Source organism: Corvus hawaiiensis, chromosome 8, assembly GCF_020740725.1.
Source record: "Corvus hawaiiensis isolate bCorHaw1 chromosome 8, bCorHaw1.pri.cur, whole genome shotgun sequence".
In the NCBI taxonomy this organism is placed as follows: Eukaryota; Metazoa; Chordata; class Aves; order Passeriformes; family Corvidae; genus Corvus; species Corvus hawaiiensis.
This window is the reverse complement of record NC_063220.1, coordinates 32,300,763-32,321,532: the sequence shown is the minus strand read 5'-3', so window position 1 is coordinate 32,321,532 and position 20,770 is coordinate 32,300,763. Positions and strand designations below refer to the sequence as shown.

General features: G+C 40.0%; 1 long non-coding RNA gene across 3 annotated transcripts in view; it reads right to left on the bottom strand.

Annotated features, from left to right (window-relative positions):
• The window catches only part of LOC125329114, a 324,502-nt gene that overhangs the window by 112,667 nt on the left and 191,065 nt on the right, over positions 1 to 20,770 (bottom strand). For 2 of the 3 annotated variants that reach the window (XR_007205044.1, XR_007205046.1), the window contains exon 4: positions 10,295 to 10,384. The exons of the other annotated variant lie outside the window; for it this stretch is intronic. This is a non-coding gene — a long non-coding RNA (uncharacterized LOC125329114). The remainder of the gene's footprint in view (positions 1 to 10,294; positions 10,385 to 20,770) is intronic. 3 annotated transcript variants of the gene reach the window in all.

The following is a 20,770-nucleotide window of genomic DNA, read 5'->3' as shown; positions in this document are numbered from 1 at the left end:
GTTGGTTCTGCAGACATGCATCCTAAAAATGTCATCTTCTTCAAGACATGTATGCTTTAGACCAGTCAAGCGCATTGACAGTATTTGTAACAACAATTCCATAAAAGAAAACCCACTTTTAAACTCGGGGATAAATCACAGTTTCAGATATTTCTTTTCTTCTCATAATTTCGATTTCATACTGGATCTCAACTGAAACACTCCTCATTTCTGTAAGCCATCACATCAAGTCAACATATTTTAAGGAAGCTACTAACACTCCAGGAAATACAGTGCCTTTTGAAACAAAGACCACACACAGCAATCCTGGATTCACCGTTCATGGCTGTATTTGCAAATCCTGTGGCCTAGCAGTATCAGACTTACAAAATGAAACAGCAGCACCCAGAGCAGCACAACGTTACATCCATTTGAGAGCTCCTTTACTTCAGATTAGCCCTTCTTTCCTGCCATGGTCTGACTGTTCCTTTGAGTGCATGAGCTTTCCTGCCATGGTCTGACTGCTCCTTTGAGTGCATGAGCTGTACTTCTGGAGTACCTCCTCATCCTCAGCCTCAAAAGGAACTCAGTTCGTCTCTACAAACACTTCAGGATGTGAACCAAAGCACAGTAAGTGCTGATGATCTGCTTCAAAAGCACACTTCTGAATCAAAGGAAGGCACAAAAGGAGATGCAGCCATTGAAGTCACCGGGACCTCTGCTATTCCTTTCAGTGAGATAAAACTTACTTGATCCTTCCCTCCCTTTGTGTTTTTTTATCTCTGATCTTTCAATTTAGGTTTAGTAAGAGGTGAAGAGTAAAACAGAATTGATAAATACAGTGGAACAACAGTGTGTTAAATAAAGGGAAATTTTGCCGGTGTGGTTATTTATCTTGCTTTCATTTACTCTGGCTTTTCTCATTCTCACAATCATGCACTTAGAACCAAAGCAAAGGGATAAAGCTGGTGATATTTCCATGGCTGTGCTCAGAAATTCCCTACAGGGTCATACTGCTGTGCCCAAGCTGATTGCTCTTGGAGGCACTGGGGTTCTCCAGAGGCTGAACAGCCAGCTCATACTCAGCTAATTCTGGGCATTAAAGAAAATGTCTATGGTGGCAAAGGCAACATCTGTCAACTCTTTAAGATCCTTTTTGTCCCAAGTACTTTCCTCAAAAGCACCTACCCCCACTCTTGCTGATATGAAGGGGAAATAAAAGCAAGTGCATGTGAGGTACCATCACACTCCAGGGCCCTGAAACAATATGAAAATCTAGTTATCATAGAAGGGGCTGTTTAAAAACATCACATCCAAAAATGAGGAGAGTTTTTATTTTGTATTATGCCTCTCCATAATCTCCTATAGAAGAACTTCCTTTATAAATTATGTATTTTTCTTTTTCTTAAAACTGTTGAAGCCATTTATCTTGTGATTTATCATTTACACAGAAATGATGAGGTGATTATGCATACTTATTGTCTACCACAGAGATAACACACCAATCCAAACATACATTATGAAGATGAGGTGTATGACATCAAACTAAGACACTTAAAAAGCCTTCAATACAGCCATAAAGCAAGCAACAAAATGCTGAGTAGACTCTAAACACAAACCCGATCTTTCAGCATAGTAGTTTCCTTACACATCTTTTCCATGAGTCAGATACCACCTCCCCCATGTTCTCTACTGAAGTCCTAGAACTGCTACTTCTTTATAAGAGGAGGATGAATCCTGCACATCTACCCTTTCAGAAAGCATACTCAGTACAAACTGCACTCCAAGCCACCGCCAGGTATGGAACAAAAAAGTGAAGGGAGCTGCTATTTTTTTTGCCTTGGTCTTTAATAAAAGTGTCATGGGTCATGACTTTATGATGTCTACATAGGTTTGTTGTCAGTTTTGCTCACAGGGATAAGGCACCTGCAGCCTTGAAAATTAGCAAGATTTTGTATTGAAAAAGTAACAGATTTGTTTTCCAAGAAAGAGGAACCTCTAACAGTGTAAAGACCATGCCTAACAGAGCTGAAAGTGTCAGAAACCTGTAGTACTCACCCAGCCAGGACCGATCGCTGAGGAACAGGTTACTGGTATTCACAGGAACATTTGAACAACTAATCCAGGTTACCCACCAGCTCTCAGACAGCATGTGTTTCTGACAGCTTCTTCTAGACTGCCTGTGGCAGCTGGGAGTTTTAATGTTTTCAACAAGTGGGGAAGAGTTAGCAGCACTCCTAAGGCTATCAAGGACTCACATCTCCAGACTTTTTAAGACACTCATGATTTCAAGAGCCCTTTGGAAAGAGCATTTAACATTCACAAGGTCATTGGTTTCTTTGTCATTTCCAGCAGTGCAGATGTAGAAATGCTGACAGGACCTGGCACTTGCACAACATCCCTGTGCTACCAGAACTGCTTGTGCAACAGCTCAGGCCTCCCTACAGAAGGTGTGAAGTGGGCCAGTTTACAGAGTGCCACCCAACACTCCCATTTTAATCCAAGTGTCACTGTCCTGGGGCAGACAGCTGATGTACGAGCCATCTGGAGTCACATCTGCCTCCTGTTTCTCATTTACCCAGCAGGCCCAAAGGAGGGCCTTCCTTCTGTCAGCTGCATGGCTTGTAGGGCACATGTCACAGCAGTCCTGAGGGCACAGTACTCACAAGCAGCCTGCCTGAGTGGTAGGTACACAGGAGGTACACAGATCCTGTAAAGCCACATGTGCATTCACACTCAGTTTTGTAGGAAATGGAAGTAGATGGCAGGAGTATTAAACCTGTATAGAGCTGCAAAACTGCAGCATATCATTGACAAACTGACCCTCTGAAAAGCAAGAAGGAAAGTACAGTAAACAACAGATTTCTGTTTTGAGACAAAGGAAATGTCCTCCTACAGTGAACAGCCTTCAAAACAAAACAAAACAAAAAGAGGCACTACCTATGGACTTCTGACACATGAAAATTTTCAGCTGAAAACATAATGCTCCTAAACTGTTTTGTATTCATTACAGAATTTATTTAGATCGGCTTCTTTTTCAGAAAATTGATCTAACCATGACCAACATTTTGCAGATAGCAACACATATATTCAGCAGAATCTGAGTCCAAACAATTTTAAATAATGCAATGGAGGGCGTACCTGCGGGATTGGGGCAGTCACGGGGCAGCCACACATAACACTGTGGAACACTGTGAGGACCCAGGTTTTCCATTTCCTTGGGAGCTGCAAAGCCTGGATGCCAACAAGCCAGCAGAGAAACCATAGTCCCTGTTCAGGTTTTTTAATACACAAAGGGAATGACACAACTTTCAGCTGCTGGCTTGTGATTCTCATTGCACCTAACAGAGCCCTGCCTACACACTGAGTGCCAAAACATAACTAAGAGGTACTCTAACATCAGTGTGCTGTTATACCATTCTTTTAAGACCGTTGTATGGGTTAAATACACTAACTGACCTTCCAGATTCAAAATATGTAGAGCTAGCAGCACCTAGAATATAATTTTAAAGAATTCACGTATACCTGTAGCTATTTATGTTCTTTAAGTGTAGGTAAAAAACCAAACACCAGCTAATCCGGTATTACCTGTGGTAGCTGTAGACTTTTTCTAACATAACCCTTTCCTATTTGAAATTCTAACCTGTCCCGTTTGAAATTTTAACCTAAAGAAGTCCCAAAGGATTTAGGATTTAAACAGCTTATGGATCTCTTTAGGTGCCTCTCACCCTTTCTGTATTTGCCGCACCCTCAGGCTCCTGCCAGAGCTGTTGCTACAGATCATGTACACAACACATGACCAGTTGAGCTACAGAGCTCACAACAAGGGCTCCTTCTGCACCTTAGGAGAACCAAGCAGAAAAATTCCACCACCTATCTTAGTGTGTAGAGCATCTAATTACACTGAAATAGTAACCTAAGATAATGTTTGACCAAATATAGATAATATAATCACAAAGGAATGTGGAATTCTTAGTTGCTGAAAATTTTTGAGTACAAATATCTGTAGAACAGCTAAAAGAAAAGACTGAAAAAGATTACTAAAATTTAATTATTTCAGCTGGAAAAAAAGAAAATCCCTAAGTCCCTGAATGAATGGGACAGTCGAAGAATGTAAGACCTAAACTACCCTGCCAGCCTAGATCTACAAATCCCAAGAGTTGAGATTCTGGCCTCACTGAAACTTTACGACCAAGTATTTGCTGACTTGAGACAGGACAGTTTCTCCTGTGACGTACCGGCAGCACTTTCACCCTGTCTGCAGCTAGGAATACTAACGTACCGCTCCTGCACGTTTACGTGATGGGGCTTCAGGAAAGGCACCTCTGAGTATCTGTGGTGATGATGTATGGATGCCCCATACACTTGCTTCACTTTCCATGGTAGCTCAATAGGCACTGATTGCATCGTCCCTGTGCCTGAACTCCTCTGCCAGCGGCTCATCCATCTCACTCCTGCTATGCTCAACATGGAGCACAGGTAATTACAGCACAACTGGAGTCATAATGAAGACAGTAATGCTACATATGGACTCTTTGTGATATTATCACATCCAATTTCCTTCCAATATTTCATGGCCATCAAGCACATAATAAAACTAAAGGAGAATGGGCCAGATCCCCACAAGAATATAGAAAGGATTTAAGGGCTATAAAGGTTTCTCTGATCAAAAGCAAAAATTAACTGTCTCTTCCCCCTTCTCTCAAATCCCAAGAAGCAGCCTCATGCCTTCAGGATGCCTGAATTCAAATCTTGCCACTCCCTTTAAAGGCTTTGCATGTGCATTAAAAGCTCCCCGGATAGTTCTGCTCTCACCCAAGCTCAGGAGTCTCAACACCCTGGGCGCTGAGCAGTTCCCACTGATTTTATGGATGACTAATAGAAGCCTGAGGGTTTATGCATTAGCAAACCCTGCAGCAAGGCACTGACCACCCCATTGTTTCTTTTCTAACAAGCTGAGAGGAATCCTGCACTGTCTCAGGCTTTTACCCCAGCCAATCACAACTTAGATAAACAAATGTTTTCTTTGGCTTCCACAAAGTATGCAGGGATTTTTTCTTATTCCAAACCAGTTTTCAACTTAATGGTTCAGGCTTCCCCTAGCAGGTACCTTGACATAATATTCCACAGAGAAAGGAGATGCAAATGTCAGTTTTCAGCCCTGCTAACCGATTTATGACTTACAAAGCTATAGAAAAGGGAGTTCCATGCTAACTAATTCTACCTCATTTGCATTGTTCTGCTCTTTAAAAAGTGTGAGGAAGGGAATTTTGTTTACATATCTCTGTGCTAGAAGATTCTCAGCCACATTTCTCTTCATGGCCTGAACTACTGCACTTCACAAGGAGGGTTACACCCATCCCCAAGTCCCAGGCTCTCCCCAAAGCTCAGCTTCTGACATTTTGCAATGCCCAAACAGCTCCATACTGAGCCTGCTCACCCTGTGCAGCTTTTGTGCAGCTCCTGAGTCCTCGGAGGTTGTACACATGCACAGGGAATCAATATGTGCACTACAGATCCTGGGCTTTTTACTCCAAGGACTAGGAACCTTGAATGTAGACACCCCAGTACTCCAGACTTTACCAGAGGCTTTATCATTTCATGAAAAAATGCTATCTACCCCACACACATCATGGGATTTCCACACTAATCAGAGGACAAAAACATGAAAAGAATTCTTTAAGGACAGAAGGTAAAGCAAGCACAAATAAAAGTTACTTTGGAAGACAGATGAAATGACCTTATGTATGTTCAACTCTGAACATACATTTATAGTGCTCTTTAGGACAAATTCAACCACATAAACACAATAATACAATTTTATACCTGTAAGAAAAATTGTGTGCAAAACACAAGTAAATCTTATTTCAATTGTAATTGCGTTCTAGTTATTTAAATTACAGAGTCACTGAGATCTGTCTTCAAATTTTGTATCAAATAAACTGCTAGATATTATTAAAAAATTATGAAATAGCCAACTGCTGATTATCACTTTGTAATGCTTTAACACATGCCAAATATTGCTCTCTTTCTCTCATTAGAGAACAACCTCTGCTGTTCACAAAGTTTAGGTGTTTGTGCAGATTACAGGGAGACGGAAGAGGGTATCATTTCCAGGTATCCTCAACAGAATGAAAAATGATTTTGTAATACTAAGTAAACAACCAAGCCACACATTAATAATGTGCTGAAGTGCCAAAAACTGTCAGTGTGCAAACAGTAAAGTAGAACTGAACAGTGACAGCTTTGTGAATTCCTGGGATTATTTCCTAAAGGATGTGAGAATGAATATTTTAAATGTGCTCAGTGAATCACCACCTCTGATTACATGAGATGAATCACAAGACACATCTAAACAGACTGCATAACAATTTAAAACTTACGCAGACTTTTTGTGATTTAAATTTTCAACCCACTGAAAAGAAAACCTTTAAAACAAAGCAGTTCTGCAAAATCCTCAAATGCACGGAGTCTGTTTTGCTGCTGTGCCAAGTAACTTCCTTGCCATTCAGTACCAAAACCAGGAACAGCACAGAGACCAGGGACGGGAAAGGCAGGAATTTTATCTAGTTCTGACGGCATGCTCATATGGTCTTCCTCTGGTTAACAATGGGAGGAGGCAGAAACAGAACCTCCAATATACTGAAGCACTTGCACAAGTATAACTTGTACAAACACAACTTAGAAGCCCCTTGATACCTATGAATTATTACTATTAGACATTTCTTACTCATCCTTTACTATTGGTTTATAGCTCTGAATCTCTCCTAGACATCTAAACCAGAAATGAACCCCTTGAAATGAAAGAGCCACTGATGTCAGGAAACAGCTCCAGAGGCAGGGTCACATCCTTAGCTGGAATAAACTAACATCTCTTACCTTTGCCAACACTACCTATGTATTTACATCTGCTGAGATGCTATTATAGAACTCTCCTCTCACCCTCCCCTGTTTTGAAAATGCACAGTGCCTTCCTTGAGGCCAGACTGGCAATTCACACCTTCTCCTTTGCAGCCAGAAACCAGACCCTCATCAGTATCCTTGAAACCAACTCTTTCAGTTTGATCCAGGCTTCTGGCAGCAGAAAGAGCAGCTGGGTTGAATAACTGGGCAAGCTGGCAGAGGGTGTGAGATTCGGGTCTCCAAGAAAGAGTGAGCTGAATACAGGTTGAAATGGGATGTACAAAAGTTCTGACATTAACTCAACAGGAACCTTTAGCCCACGTTCTTTCCTCTTCTGTTCTGGACTTTGCATAAAGAAACGTAAATGTTCACTATGGCCATGAAGTAAGTGTACTAACCACCAGGCTCAGTAATTAGCTGCAAGTTACTCTCCACTCTCAAGAGTCTACTATATTTTAATTAATTTCTTCCTATTACTATTACTTATACCTCCTCAGATCACTTTCTGTAATTTCTTCTACCAGTATAATGATGGTGTTTGTAATATATCTGTAGACATTGCATAGGGGTGCCATGTAACAGACCTCCAAAACACTGATATGAGTATGTTTGCCAAGCTTCATTGCTTCTGCCTACATGCTGAACTGCTGCTGCTCAGGCACAGTTTCCTCTGAAGCCTAACAGGAGCTTTTCCCATGTCAGACATTCTTAAGCAGGCCACTTGTGAATTAAAATGGCCAGTAGTAAACCTTTTAAGTTCCCACTTACTATAATTGCTTCTTGCTACTAGCCCACTTGAAATCAATACGACAATAACTGATTTGATTTGTACTGAAGTAGAAACTGCCTTTCATTCATCTGTAATGAAAATATGAGGGGAAGGCAGACACAGGGGAAAGAGTTCTTTGAATAGATCACATTTCTTTCCATTAAAATATTCCACCTCTCTTGTGACCACCAGCTCCATGAGCATGTAATGAAAGCCACTGCAGGCTCATTTGGCCTGCAGCCTTTGCACAAAGCAAATGGTGTCCTAAAGTTAATGTGAACTTACAGGCCAAAACTGCCCCAGAACCACATGCTGAAGTAAGTGACATTGCCTCTGGAGGTCCTTCAAGGACATGCTGCAAAAGGGAGCTTCAGAGCAGGAAAGCAAAGTTCCTTTCCAGGCAGCGAAGGTCCCTCAAGTTCTCACGAGCACAATGGTCCTGACATGCATTTTCATGAGAAAACACCACTTTCATTAATGTCATAAAGGCCTTTTGCCAAACTTAAACTGTTATCATCAAAGGATTTCCATTCAAAGAACTGAAACGTTGATGATAATCTCAGCAGGACATCAAAACAGCAACCCCTGAGGTTGCTGCAGCCTGTGGAAATGTAATTAGCAGTCTCCAAACATCATCTAGTCTGTACAGTAGTTTCTTTACCACTTTATTTGGTATGGAAAATGTTCCAGTTCTGAGACGGGAAAAATTAACCACCAGATCACTTCCAGTTGGTAGCAGCTTGCTGTCAAGAAACCCATACCAGCAGCCCTGTATTAATTAGTTTGAGGCATGCATATCAATAACTGGTAATATTTCTGTTTCAAATAATATGCAATAGATTATCTACTTTTCTTAGGTTGGCACCAGCAGCACTTGTCTTTCACACTGAAACAACATTCTTAGAGTTATTTAAAGCACACGTTTTGGCGACAACCACAAACAGTTGCTAGGGAAACAGCAAGGTAAGAAAATGGGTTGCTATCATGAGGCTAGTAAGTCACATTCACATTTATTTCCTTTCCTTTATACCCCCAAGGGGAAATTGTGTTCCCCTACAGAGTTATGAACATGTGCTTTTAATAAGTCTAAGTCTCTCAGAACTGCTGAGAAGCATCTTTAGGTTTTAAGGTATTATGAGGTGTCAGAGAGAAGGTGGTGAGGAGAAGGATTGACTGAGGGGCAGGCTGTGAATCTGAACTGTGCTGTCACCCTGTACAGCAAAGAAAATTACAGTTTAACTTGCTTGTGGAATATTTAAACTTACACCAACCGTACGAGAATGTTATGGAACAGTGCCAGGAACTGAGATTTTCAATGTAGTTGGGCAGTTAAGTGAGTAAAAAGTGGATTTTGGTTATTGAAAAGGCCCACACTTCATGAACATTTTTTCCATTTATCTCTACTCTTATTCATTACTGAGCACCCCAAATTAATCTGTAAACTTGTAGCATTACTGAGGAATGGAATCAGCTCAGTAAAAATCTTGGAACTGCACAGAAATGTCCAATCACCTGTTGTGTTAATATTTGCCTGTATTTCTGTACGTGAAACTAAAAATACTACATATTATTTCTTTTACTTCTTCAGTGCCTCCATAGTTTTCAGTAACAAAAACCAGGGGTTACGTAGCCTATCTGCTTCCCAGCTGTCTAAATCTATTTAAGTCATTCTGACACATCTGTGTCTAATGTGTTCTTAAATATTTCCAACACAATGTCCAGCTTTTCCAGGCAACCTATTTTCATGACTCGTACTACAAATAGTTAATAATAAATCACTTTTTTTTTCAGTGAAATTCAAGATTATTTGTACTTACCCGTTAATGACAGACAAAGAAAACAGACTAAATTACATGAAATTATGCCACAGGTTATTTATCCCAGACCTTCTGTGGCATATCTCTTTGTCATAACTTTCTGCCCTGTAATTTTCAATGCTGAACACATTTTTTTACATTGCTGATTTTAATGTGACAATGTACAGCTTCAGATTTGAGAATTCTAGCTAAGCACTAAGGCAAAATAATATTTTTTTGCTCTGTGTAAGGATAGATGTTTTAAAGAGCATTAGAGTAAAGCTGAAAGTAATTAGTAAATTTAAGTCTGTATGTAAGAGCTGGAAACATGGCTGAAGAAGCTTGTAAGGCATTCTTTCAAAATAACTGTGCTTAAATGGGATGCTATCGTTCAGGGGGCTCTGCCCCATTGTGTGCCTTACACATCACTGACACCTCCCAGCACGGGACAGCCCATGAGTGTCCCTCACTGGGGATGAACACATCCTTAGGGAATGCAGCACTGGGCATGCTGCTGACAGAACTGCACATCTCAGCACATTCTGCAACACCACAGAAACACATCTTACACTGAAGCTGTTGTATCGCTAGTGTTCTTCTCAGCACTAAAAAAAATATTTTTTTTATTATTTGGAATCTGTTTATAACTATTCAACATTTCTCAAAAATGTAAGAATTCTGCATAAAGCCCAGATCATGAATCTGTCCCAGACTGTCTTTTCAAAACTCAGGCAATATTACTCAAGCATCTTGTAAGATAGCTGAGAAAGTAATTGCTGCCTCCACCCACGCATCCCAAATATAAAAAGAGTTGCTGACTGCATATGAAATTCCTTCTTATTCTTACCTTGTTGAACACAGATCTAAAAGCAGCTTGTTCTTTCTGTCATAGGCATCTTTTTCCCATCTCCTTCAATAGGACAGTGTCAACAAATCTCTGTTAGGACAGAACAAGAGCAAATATACAGCCTGGACAAAAACTTCAGAGAACCATCTGTAGGCTACAGTTGAAAGGGCAGGAAGAGTAGAAGTGTCATTAAAAATCCTCAGCGAGGCTGACTTGCACACTTCTCGGGAGGAAGAAGGGAATACTATGAGGAGTCTGCCAAAAAGGATTGGCTGTGAGGCAGGATAGAAGGGCATGATGCAGAAGAAATGTAAAGCTTGAAAGATACAGGCATTTTTTATTCAGTACAAATTTTCTTCTCAGCTTGTAATTTAACCCAACTTCCACCAGCAATTATCTGTGAAACCCAAGCATAAAGTGTTCTCTGTTGTCCTGGAACTGCTGCAGGTAAAGAGTAATCCCCAAGGCCACCATCTCAGCGATGCACAGAGCATGGGACTGTAAGGGAGAGTCAAAGCTTGGCCCGTGGGCACTGCTGGGATCTCAGGGGTCTGAAAAATTCAACCCTGGCGTGATTTTTTCAGTTTTTTCTTGAAAAAGTTATAAGAAATCCAACAAATATTTTAACAAAAGTTATTACAGTTACAATATTAAATACTAAATCAGTAGGAACTGTTAAGATTAAGGCTGCCTGTAACCTTTGCATCTCATCCATCCAGTGTGAGATGGCACAGTTATTGAGGGTTGGATATCACTCAATCTCTGTCCCAGCTTCTGTCACACACAGCCACCAGCACTGATCTCCTGAGCAACGAGTGAGGCACCTGCCCGCTGCAGAAATAATGTGCCGTGACGGGGCTGAGTGCAGGATCAGACTGCAAATGGAGAAGGGCATAAATCATTATCCTAATTATGGGACTTTCTAGCTTTCAAGTACTTGGAGAGATAGGAAAGGTACCTGGGAGAGAGAGAAAAAAATCTGCAAGTCAGCAAACCCCTAGGTGTTCCAAGAATCTTTTCTTTGGCCATCAGTTCTGGTATCAGTCACCAAATAGCTGCCACAGGGGATTGATTTGACCAATGTTTACTTCAATAGGATACTGCTTCAGCTATAATTCACACCAACATGTTTTACATTCACTTCTGTGAAGATTCGAATAAACTGATTTAAAGGATTCTCAGTGGTGTCTTCATGCTAGGGTTCTCTCTTTTAATTCTTAGAATATGAATTAGCAGCTGCATACACTGGTAAGACTGAAAACAAGTGTGGAACTACTAGACAGAAGGAGCAACTGTTTGGAATTATTTGCTTGGGCTTTACAGGTCAGCTTTTATCCACTGCAGTCAATTGTCCACTCAGTGTGATCCATGTCCACTGTACAAGATGAAGTGGTTTTTTACTGCAATTCACTGTATTGCTCCTATGTTTGAATTTTATGGGAGTCTCAGTGGGAAGATTTGGAAGAAGAGTATTCTGCAATTGAAACACATTGCTCTAAATACTAGTGATCCTTTAAACCATACATGACCAATTTTCCAAATCCCTTAATCCCCTCCTCTGTACTAGGTTAGTACACGCTGTCTGACACTGTCCTGCTGTTTTCAAAAATGAGTATAGATGAGTGTGAACACTAACTCTATCCATTACCACTTCTGGGTTCGAAAGATTTATACACAAGCAACACCAGTGAGAAATTCTATTATCCCACAAAGTTGAAATGGAAATAAATCATAAGCTTCAACACAAGGAAGCAGACATAATTCAGACCACTAGCCATGATATGGGAAACAGATCTTGGAGTAAGATTATAATCCACAAAAGATTTGTTCTACCTGATTCACAGGAGAATGCTATACAACGTATTTATGCTCTATTTTAAGAGATTTGGATCAAGCCAGTAAGCCCCTGTTCCATTTTGGTTTTAACATCACCAAAAACAAAGGCTTTGAAAATCAGACTTTAGAGCACAGTAGGTTTTCAAAACTGAGATCTTTTTTGGCGGGCAATCAATAAGTGGTTGTTTGGGGGGGGGGGGGGGGGGGAGGGTGTTGTTTGGTTTTTTATTTTTTGAAGAAATGAAAGCCTAAATCTAAACCATTCCAAGAAATACTTGTCCAACAGCTGCATCTACATAGACGGCTATTAATTTGGAGAGTAGGTGGTATCTATGCTTAAAGAACAGGCATAATTTTCTGATGAACATAAAGCAGAGCCTACTGAGAAACTGATACTCAGGTCCTTTAAAGAATACAGACATACTTGAAACACAAAGAAAAGAAAGCAGAACTAAATACAACTCAAGTCTTGCAAGTCTGAGAAAAATTTTGAAGTATGCAGAAGTTGCCCTAAGAAAATTAAAAACTTGAAGCATGAAGAAAATGCTGAAAATCAGCTCTGTGGAAAAGGAGAAAAAAAGGAAAGGCATCTTATGGGGAAGAGTAGTAAAACACTGTATGAGAAGGAAGTGTGGCAAACGTGCAATAGATCCCCTTCAGATGTCTGTGACTTGTTTAATTGTGTGCTCCATGAGAAGCTTCACTCCCTCTCTGATTCCACACAGCCTCCCACCCGCAGAGCCAGGGTCCTTTCATTATGGGGCTGCTGCAACCCAGCCTTCGCCACTGGTCTTTGGCAGCTACAGCACTGCTTTGCAGTGCTTAATGGCTTTCTATTCTTATATTCTTATTAGTGCATTAAATGGATCTTTAAGAAAGCTTTGTGTGGTATTTTAGAGTAACAGGCACTGTTATTTAAGACTAAGTGATTTAATGTCAATTTTATGTTTGCTCCACTATCATTTTCCTAAGTTATAAATATTTTTATACCATATGGCCTCTATGTCTGTGACCTCTGGATGTCTCTGTCTCTGGGCCTTGCTACATCAGGCTGCAGAAAAATATAGTGGAAATTTAGTCTTTGCTACACAGATTCTATCAAACCAGATGCTATAAAGTACACATTAATACCATTCATTGAGTTTCAGTGTTTAAAAGAAAAAATAACCACAGAAAAACTCCACAACAAAACACAAAAAAACCCTCCATAAATTCAACACCACCCCAAACCCAAAAATAACTGGAGTTAAAAAGTGAAAAATTAAACAGAGGATGAAAACATTCCAAAGGAAATGATTCCACATATAGGGAGTTTTGTTAGCTATTTTAAGAATTAAAAAGACACAAGTTTCTTTGCTTACAAACAGATAACATGAAAAACAATGAATTATTTATATCTCACAGCAAAGGTATTTCTAATCTTATTAGCAATGGAAATACCCTTTTGGAGATCATAACTTATTTACAAGTACAGCAGAGTGGAAACAGCAAAGATGTATACATGCAAAAATAATTTTTTTCCAGAACAGGTGGGAAATAAACCCACTAGAAAGCCTGTTTTGTGTTTTCTTCTTGCAGCTAGAAATGTAAGAATTTATCTGTAGTGCATAAACAAGAAAAACTAAGCGAAAGGAAATCACAGTACAATGATATGGATGTTAAAAAAAGGAATGTAATCTATTCAACTTTCACAAATGAAACATGGAAAATAAATTCTTACTGATTTGCCTCAACTTTAAACCTTGTTAGGGTTTTTTTGACGATGTTCTGACAGTTATGTTCAAGAACTGCCGCTGTCCCAGTATCCACTGTTCACTCCAACGAGGAGCCACCACAGAACAAGATTTCCATGGCATTTATGAAAGAAGACTTCATTCAGATGCAGCCAGTTTTACATCCTGATCCACACCCATGTCCTTTGATCAGCCATTGAAGATCACCAGGAAAACCCAAACCCAGCTTGTAAATACTGAGCAATGAGGGCAAAATGAGAACTTCCCATTTGCCTGTGGGTCAGTCAGCCCCAAACAGCAGCAAAGGGACTGCAGATTGCTCAGTGCTCTAGAGCTCTCTTGAAACACCCACCGCCACTCACTTTTGTTATATAAAATAGCAGCAGGCTTCAAGCCTCTTAAATCATTTTACACTCAGTTAAGAGCTTGGGGATTTTGATAATGTTTTAAAGACCACTAAAGGGTTCCTCATTTTTCTCTTCAGTGCCTCAGTTCTACAGATACAGAGTGGGTTGAGAATATTTAAGCACTTAGCACTATCTTACGGCTTTCAAGAAAGAAATACTAATTAAAATACAGCTAACAAAGCTATCTCAGGTTTGGCTTTTAAGCAGGTCCACTTCTCAAAGTGTCATAAATCTGGCCTGAAAGCATGTTGGATACACAAAGCTTTGACTGCTCAGGCTTTTATCAGAGAATGGACTTCTTACAGAGATACTGCTAAGTGCATCTGACATTTTAATTTCCAAATTTTCTCCCTTCATTACCTTTAGATTGGTTTTGTATTTGTAAAGCCCTTGCACAGCTTTAAAGAGTAAGGACAAATGTCCTGCAAAATTTCAAGACAACTGGTCAAGTGTCCTCAAAATGTTAATTATTGTTTTCCAATTTGAAATTTTTAGTCTGTAGCGGACTTGTCTATTTTCTTTATAGCAGAAAAGCTTTGATTCAGAATTGTGCTTTAACTGGGGCAAATGGGAGGAAACTTCACCATGACATGTAAATACAGAGGGACCCAAATCAAGCATGTGAACACATTTGCATGACACCCTAATTTTGGTTGATTACATGCCATGAAAGGCTCCTGCACAGGAAGCAATGTGAGAAGAGATTTTTTCCTCCAATGTATGTGCCCCTTTTCACGCATACCAGGATGGGCACAAAAGAGGGATGGGCTGTGAAAAACACTTTTACAGTTTATTTTCTTTCCTTGTCTGAAATGCCATTAAAAAGACAAAGAGTTTCCCCTCTTCTTGTATGTATAGTTATGGGACATCAATGTCATAGTCTGTTAGCATATAAAGCTAGGAACTATTGGAAAATATAAAGCAGCACTATCATTCTGGATCTCTTACACGACATTCACACAGAGGGGTCGAAACAGTGTAATTGAGAATGAAATATCCCATAAGAATGTATAGCTCAATAATAATGTGCCTGGGATGTCTTTCATGGAATAGCACTCACTAAAAGCAATAAAGAAGTGGAACTTAAAACTGGATGCATGTATACAGAAGAAAACTTTTTCAGTGCAAGCATTTTTTAAATACATGTATTTTCAACTGGTTTTAATATCTAGACATAAGAAATAAAAACATTCTTTGTGTGTTTAAATGCACCTTGCTGCTTAGTGATAGGAAACAGTACAATACTCCTCCTGCCTACCATAGAAACCCACTTCTTAGATGTAAATGCTTTTTCAGAAAACCAAAGTACTAGAGAATACTGCATTTTGTAAATTACACATTTTGTGTTTATTTTCTCATTGTTTTATATGTCACTAATACTAATTTCAATAAACAAATTTTGCTTCTTAGCTTATAATAATAATTTATTCTGATACATTTTCATTTCAACAGAAGAATCTGAAAACTGAGATAGAAATCGAGTTTTCCTACTTAAAACACTCTCTAGCAATTCTTGGAAGAAAAAATTAGCTGCTTTACTTGTATCTATAAAACCATTTAAAGATATATTCCCACCCAGAAGCAGGTAGCTAACAAGTGCAAGAGAAACACATACAAGTAATTCTATTTAAAAATGAAAATAGTCTGCTGTTTCCACTTACAATTTTTCTCCTGTAATTTCACCTAATACACCTCCTCATTACTATGTCTTTCACTTGTAGTACTGAAGTAACTTCTCCTAGTAATTCTATGACTATAATTATATTTTATCCCAAGATAATGCTAGCATAAGGAATGCAACCTCCTTTAACAACCATTTCCAGTAATTACACTGTATGCTTTAAGAATACTGAAACACACCCTTTTTTCTCACTGAAATCAATGGGATTGAAAGCTCATGAAGAAGGGCTGGTTTAAAACATACATAAAAAACCTGGAGCACGCTCCAATTCCAAGTGTACGCTGAGTCTACTGGGAAAGCAGGTTAAATCACCCAGGAGCACAGCTCCAGGTCAGCCCTGCAGCTCGGTGCCAGCATTCCAATATCCCTGGAGCTGTGCTAACTCCGTAGTGTACCTGTTGGTGCTCCCTGCATGCCCTCAGCCCAGCGGGGGCTCACTAAACCTGATGACATTCCTACATTACCTCCTGGGGAGAACATTTGAGAGAAACAGCTAAATATTCACTAAAACAGCCCTAAGCAGTTGTTTCTTACTCTTTTTGTAGAAAGAGAGTAAAAAGACAGATTTCTGAAGGACTTGGTATTCTACCTAAAAGGTCCAGTTTTTTCAATCCCGTGTCATGTATTAAAACCCAAGCACAGAGCACAGGCTTACCAAGCACTCCCACAGAAAGCACAGGTCCTCAAAAAAGAAATCGTTCCTGAACCTTCCACTCGAGCAACAAGAACAAGAAGAAGCTACACCATCTGCTCCCATAACATGCTTTCTCTCTTTTAAGAGTCAACATTAAACCTTTTTAGAGGAAATCTGTATTTAGTAGAATTGCCATCACCCCAAATATGTTCACCATGAAATGTGAGCCATTATGATCATAAATATATCACTCCTACGACTGTAGAAGAACATTTTCAGTTAAAGCGACGAAGAGCACTGGGGATCATGCTCTGAATATTCCTGTGGTCCCTTTCATTCCTGCAGTAAGAGAAGGGTGAAAGCACACTTAAAACCTGTGTGAGTTGCAGCACAGTGATTTTCTCCACTGCCTCAATTCCTCTGCAGGGCACATACCTGGATGCATGTTAAAATACTGTAAAATACTGATTGTTTTGAACTGTCAAAATTCAGGAGAAATCCCTGTAGGACGTAAGACTTACAAAGAACCTCATTTCTTCTAATTCTTAACTGATAAAAGCATGACTCAATTTATGGGGCTGTGGCCTGTTACCTACCCTAAAAACACAGGTCCGTCCATTCACGTATTACTATTTATTAAAGGTATAGAGGTGTTAAATGGAAGGAAAAACACCTGTGGACCTTATGAAAATGAATACAGGTAGTCATAAGATGGGAAGAGGTGGCATCTGCCTTCTAGATGCTGTCTGCTTTGGTTACTGAATAGAGCACAGGAGATGGCTTTTTAGAGGCATCTCCCCTCTTAAGGTAGCACCAACCAGTCTCTTTCTTCAGGGTCAATAAGGAAATGAAAGTCTCTAGTCATGCCTATGGTCTCTCTCTGTGGTTCTTTAGGTAATCCTCTGCTGCTTCTTGTCTGGCAGCTCTCCTAAAGCCTCTCACATTTCTCTGTGAAGGCAAGCCTTCATAGTTGCGTCCCCTCCTGCTGCCACAGTCCGCAAGGATGCTTAGGTTTGGCTCCTCTGGGAGGTGCTCCCATTTGCAGGCAGCTCCTCCTGCAGCACACTGCCTGTTCTGGGAGAATATCCCACCTCTGCCTCTTCCCACCTACATGGACCTCAGCTACACAGCTCAGAATCGCAGAATAGACCAGGCTGGAAGGCACCTTGACTAATCAGCTGGCAAAGGGCAGCCTAGATGAGGTTATCTAGCACCCAGGCAGCCTCATTGTCTTCAGTCCATCAGTCAGCACATGCAGAACTGGCCCTACACAGATACACCATTCATGGTGTTTAAGGTTAAACTCCACACAAGCTGTCCCTGCCCAACACTGAAGGCTCCTGTCCCCATAATACCCCCTTAATGTCCTTCAGAACTACTGGGCCTGTTCCGATTCATTCAGCATTTTTAAAGTTTTTTAGTCAATTAACATGTTCCCTGAACATTTCATTAGGCCACAAATCAAGCTCTCTTTGCTGCCTGATGACAGCTGCTACTTCTGTTCTGTTTCCACTGAATTCCTTTGGTACAGCACTTTGGCTTTACTTCAGGCCCACACTTCCTGGTTCTCATCAGTTTCTGGATCAGAACACCTCCAGCTCTCTGCACCATCTCCATTGCTCCTTCCACCTCATATTTTTTCTTCTTCCTGAGATAGCTGCTATTCCAGCCTTCTTGTTAGTGGCAGTTTTCTATCTTGGGGCTTTAAATTCATTCACCTCTTGCTCAGCTCCTCATAGTAGCAGAGTCATAAAGCATCTCCTCTGTCCTTCTCAGCAGCTCACTGGATGTTTTCTGAATCCTCCAGACACCTTCCAGTTTGAGTGTGTGGGGTGACAAGTTCTGGAAGGATGGTATCCCAGACTGTGCATGTCCTTCCCTCGTCCCTTTCTCCTTTTTGCCATCTTTTTTTTTTCTTTTTAGCTCCAGTATGTGCTATGTTTCCAGTTCGGTACCAAATATTGGATACGATCATTTACCCTTGAATGCAATGGGAATTTCTTGGGGGATGTGTGTGTGTCACAGTGAGAGACACACCAGGGTTGAGTCTCTGCCTACAGATGAAGAGGCCTCACCAATAAGAGAGTTTGTCTTTTTTTGCAGAATGGCTGAAGACTTAAGAGTTGTGACATCCCACTTCATCGCTGGTAGTCTTCCATCTCTGAAGGCTCTTCCTTATTAGATCATAAATTAATAACTAGGTATCTCCAATTGCCCTTTCTGGAGTGGCAGTTTTATCAGGATGAAAATAGATCCTCCTACTTAGAGTCCCTGAGAACTCACATTCCCTACTATTATTCTTCAACCTGGCCCTGAAATATTTAGGCAGCCTTTTTGCAGATGATTACTCCATCTTTGACAATCTTCTGTTATATACATGAATTGATATAAATGATGGCATTTCTATCTGGATACTAAGATTTCTGGGACAATGGGCACATACTAATTCACAGACATGAACCCACTGCAAATCATACTTTTTTTTACCAGTTGAGAAAACAGCCTTATGTATTTGCAATTTATCCAGTTTATAAACTATTATGTGTGTACCCACAAAGATAAAATTATTTAATTATTAGGTTATTAACCTGACTCTCATGTAGGAAAATCTTCAGCTACTTTTCCGTGCGAACTAAAAGGAATACATACTTTGTTGAATACATACAGAGCTTTGTTTTGGCTTAAATCCTTGAAATGACTATGCAGTGAATGAATAATCCTTCTGTAATATGTGGAAGCTACATGAAATAAACTACATTAAATTATTGAAGTGCTTTAATTTGATACCTTGTCATATCATGGCTGCAAAATCCATTTTAAGAAGCTGCTGATTACACTCAGAAACATTACCTCCTGCACATCAGGAAACATCACTTATGTCCCACTGATATCTTCCCACACCAACCTGCTAATTACAAGAAAAACAGCAGAACTGAAATATTTCTCTGGTAGCTGCAAAAATCCCCCATTGTAATCAACATAGAACATAGAACAAGACATCTGACAACCTTTAATACACCTCCTAGGCCACTGATAGGCTCTCACACTCTCACACACCACTTAAACACTTGGAAACTGCTTCTGTAGACTCCCACCACTTCTCATCAATCAGTTACCACTAAGCAGTGATCACTGTAGCTCTACGTAGCTTATTATCATCTATTTCCATCTAAGATTAAACTTTTAAAAACACAATTTATTAGACTGATTATATGATAGTGACCTTATTGATATTGCCCAAATGAACATGTGTCCTCATTAATTCTACCACAGAAAACAAATAAGCAAGCAAAGCCCAAGACTCTTCCAAGCAGACAGACACACTCATTAACTCTCACCTACTATTACTGTGATTGCAGCAATTTCCTGCAGTGGTGAGCAGTACAGGCAGCCCTAACTTGTCACTGGTCAGGCAGGTAGCAGGTCCTGCCTTGACCTGCTGGTCAAGGTCCTGTCAAGTCCAATGGTCCAATTGGTCCTGTCAGTCCAATGCAGCAGTTACCACAAGAAAGGTAAATGAGCACAAAATGCTACTAATGGCAGGAATGAGCTATCACAGCTTTTCCTTCTGGATGAAAGGCAGATTCTCCTGATTTTGTTCAAAGTAAAAAATAAAGATGGATCCCCAAAGAACAAAAGATTAATGTGACAGTTATTTACAAGGGGAAAAATAATCTGTTCCCAGGAGAACAGATCCAGAATAGCTTTATAAACACCAAGTCCAAAAACTTTTCTATGTAAGGATATACTGGAAATGTATTTGAATAAAAGGTTCTGAGAAAATAAAGACCTGAATCAAAGAAACCTGGGTTTCAGGTATTGGGAAAAGGAAGCACAAAACCATGTTACCTGTGAGAGGATACTTTCAAGGATTTGTAACCATCTAGTGCTATGGTTGGTTATGACAGCGATGGCTCTACGCAAATTCTGAAATCCGTCAGCTGCAAACAAACATACAAACTGTGACTGGCAGAACTGTAATGCAGGATGACATCTGCAAAACATGAAGAAGAGATTTCTAACAGCAATTTTCTGGGGTTTTTTTGCAACAGTTTGTAGTAAGCCCCAAGTTCCACTTTGGTTTTTATTTACTACAGTAAAAAAAGGCTTTTAAGATGTTACCAGGGGTGTGGGCTGTAAGACAATAAAGATCCCCTACACATTACATGGAAAGATTCATTTTAA